Source organism: Aegilops tauschii, chromosome 1 (assembly GCF_002575655.3).
Source record: "Aegilops tauschii subsp. strangulata cultivar AL8/78 chromosome 1, Aet v6.0, whole genome shotgun sequence".
NCBI classification, from domain to species: Eukaryota; Viridiplantae; Streptophyta; class Magnoliopsida; order Poales; family Poaceae; genus Aegilops; species Aegilops tauschii.
Window position 1 is genome coordinate 14805363 of NC_053035.3, and position 4020 is coordinate 14809382.

Consider the following 4020-nt stretch of genomic DNA (forward strand, 5'->3'; position numbering starts at 1 on the left):
ACTTTAAATGAAATTTAGACATGATGCAGCATATCTAGCTAGCCTAAGTGCATACCAGACTAGGGATGTGACAGCTGTCCTTCAGCTGTGCCTCGAAGATGATGTTTTGGTGTACCACATCATACACATGCCCTCCATACTAGGTGAGCTTCACGATTTCTTGTCTCGGGAGGACATATACTTCTGTGGGGCAGCCATCGCAGGGGACAAACAGAAGTTGGAGCCGTACAACCTTGATTTGAAAAGCATCGCTGACCTACAAACTAGAATAAAAATTCTTGTAGAAGATTGTGATAAACCGACACCATCCCTATTCGACGTAGCAAATTTTGTGCTAGGAACAAATCTTCAGAAGGGTGATGAGACACTGGCATTAAGGTCGTCTGGATGGGAGAATTATCTCTTGACGTACGAGCGGATAAAATATGCTGCCCTCAATGCCCGTGTGAGTTTCGAGATAGCTGCAAGGTCCAGAGAGCTTGTTGCGAAGCCGTCTCCCATAGAAAATGAGAAGAAGAAGAAGAAGAAGAAGAAGAAGAAGAAGAAGAAGAAGATGCTGCACCAGCAGCAGGGCATTATGGATGGATGAACTATTTCCTCTCTTGTAAAAAAAATATTCCCTCTCTATGTATATTGATATAGATGGACTATTTTGATGGTGCGCATGTCTTTGGAACAAGTAGTAGCATGGGTCCGCTTGACTATAAGGAACTATTTATCCGCCTAGCTTTCTCTGCTACTCCTTCTAGTGATTGGTATGCAATGCATGTGTCCGTAGACACGACATCTTGTCCATGGAAGTTCAACTACGGCGACCATCATGTTTCATCCACTGCCACTCGCGATTCCCATGACGCCGCTCCAACCCACGGCACCACGTCCCCCGACGTGCGCCTCGCCCCTCTCGGCCGCACCGCCCCTCTGCCTTTGTGTGCATGACATGTGGGCCACCTTAAATGCGGCGAGCATCAAGTTTCTACCACAGCCACACGCGATTCCCACGACGCCGCACGAACCCATGACACCACACGTCCCGCACCATCGAATTTTCATCCAGCGGCTGTGACACATTTCGTCCCGGGCATCAATCCTCAGCTAGAGTACTTCTGTACTACGGGTAGTACCCGCCGGTGTGGCCATCTACACCTCGTAACGCCCCGACGCCCAGCTGTGGCACCCTCGCCACGGCCACGCCACCACCGGCCGGTTCATCTCGAACGAGTGAGTCGCGAACCACACCACCACCATGAGAATGACATGTGGGCCAGCCGCATTTAACGTCCGCATGTCATTGACTCAGAGCATGGTTAATAATATAGCCGGCTGCTGGCTATATGATGTTGCCACGCCACATATAGCCAAGCTTGTAGCCAGCAAGTACAATAGTTGAATATTAATATGTACTACTTTGTTGTTACATGACCCACCTCGCTCTCTCATAAAATTCCTAGGAGCACATGCTACATCCGGCTATTAACTAGTAGCTCGCTTCTCTTCTCTGTCATCTTCTCTCTCGTCCAACTAAGCATAAATATAATATTTAATGTCTTACAGCCCGCCTACATCACCTTATTGTACTTGCTCTCATAGGTCGGGCACTAAGCCACTGAAGTTCGGTCCCGTGGTGTTGGGGAACGTAGTAATTTCAAAATTTTCCTACGCACACGCAAGATCATGGTGATGCATAGCAACGAGATGGGAGAGTGTTGTCCACGTACCCTCGTAGACTGAAAGCGGAAGCGTTAGCACAACGCGGTTGATGTAGTCGTACGTCTTCACGATCCGACCGATCAAGTACCGAACGCACGGCACCTCCGAGTTCAGCACACGTTCAGCCCAATGACGTCCCTCGAATTCCGATCGAGCCGAGTGTTGAGGGAGAGTTTCGTCAGCACGACGGCGTGGTGACGATGATGATGTTCTACCGACGCAGGGATTTGCCTAAGCACCGCTACAGTATTATTGAGGTGGACATGAGGGGAGGGGCGCGCGGCTACCCCTTGGCCGCCTCTCCTCTTTCACCAATTGGGTCCATGAGGCCCAATAACCTCCGGGGGTGGTTCCGGCAACCCCCCGGTACTCCGGTATATATCCGATAACCCCCGGAACCATTCCGGTGTCCGAATATAGTCGTCCAATATATCAATCTTCATGTCTCGACCATTTCGAGACTCCTCGTCATGTCCATGATCACATCCGGGTCTCCGAACAACCTTCGGTACGTCAAAACATATAAACTCATAATATAACTGTCATCGAAACTTTAAGCGTGCGGACCCTACGGGTTCGAGAACTATGTAGACATGACTGAGACACGTCTCCGGTTAATAACCAATAGCGGAACCTGGATGCTCATATTGGCTCCCACATATTCTACGAAGATCTTTATCGGTCAGACCGCATAAGAACATACGTTGTTCCCTTTGTCATCGGTATGTTACTTGCCCGAGATTCGATCGTCGGTATCTCAATACCTAGTTCAATCTCGTTACCGGCAAGTCTCTTTACTCGTTCCGTAATACATCATCCCACAACTAACTCATTAGTTGCAATGCTTGCAGGGCTTAAGTTATGTGCATAACCGAGTGGGCCAAGAGATACCTCTCCGACAATCGAAGTGACAAATCCTAATCTTGAAATACGCCAACCCAACAAGTACCTTCGGAGACACCTGTAGAGCACCTTTATAATCACCCAGTTACGTTGTGACGTTTGGTAGCACACAAAGTGTTCCTCCGGTAAACGGGAGTTGCATAATCTCATAGTCATAGGAACATGTATAAGTCATGAAGAAAGCAATAGCAGTATACTAAACGATCGTGTGCTAAGCTAACGGAATGGGTCAAGTCAATCACATCATTCTCCTAATGATGTGATCCCGTTAATCAAATGACAACTCATGTCCATGGCTAGGAAACTCAACCATCTTCGATTAACAAGCTAGTCAAGTACAGGCATACTAGTGACACTCTGTTTGTCTATGTATTCACACATGTATTATTTTTCCGGTTAATACAATTCTAGCATGAATAATAGACGGTTATCATGAAATAAGGAAATAAATAATAACTTTATTATTGCCTCTAGGGCATATTTCCTTCAGTCTCCCACTTTCACTAGAGTCAATAATCTAGATCACATCGCCATGTGATTTAACATCAATAGTTCACATCACCATGTGATTAACACCCATAGTTCACATCATCATGTGACCAACACCCAAAGGGTTTACTAGAGTCAATAATCTAGTTCACATCGCTATGTGATTAACACCCAAAGAGTACTATGGTGTGATCATGTTTTTCTTGTGAGAGAAGTTTAGTCAACGGGTCTGCCATATTCAGATCCGTATGTATTTTGCAAATTTCTATGTCAACAATGCTCTGCACGGAGCTACTCTAGCTAATAGCTCCCACTTTCAATATGTATCTAGATTGAGACTTAGAGTCATCTGGATCAGTGTCAAAAACTTGCATCGACGTAACCCTTTACGACGAACCTTTTGTCACCTCCATAATCGAGAAACATATCCTTATTCCACTAAGGATAAGTTTGACTGCTGTCCAGTGATCTACTCCTAGATCACTATTGTACTCCCTTGCTAAACACAGTGTAGGGTATACAATAGATCTGGTACACAGCATGGCATACTTTATAGAACCTATGGCTGAGGCATAGGGAATGCCTTTCATTCTCTTTCTATCTTTTGCCGTGGTCGGGCTTTGAGTCTTACTCAATTTCACACCTTGTAACACAGGCAAGAACTCTTTCTTTGACTGTTGCATTTTGAACTACTTCAAAATCTTGTCAAGATATGTACTCATTGAAAAAACTTATCAAGCGTCTTGATCTATCTCTATAGATCTTGATGCTCAATATGTAGCTTCACTGAGGTCTTTCTTTGAAAAACTCCTTTCAAACACTCCTTTATGCTTTGCAGAATAATTCTACATTATTTCCGATCAACAATATGTCATTCACATATACTTATCAGAAATGTTGTAGTGCTCCCACTCTCTT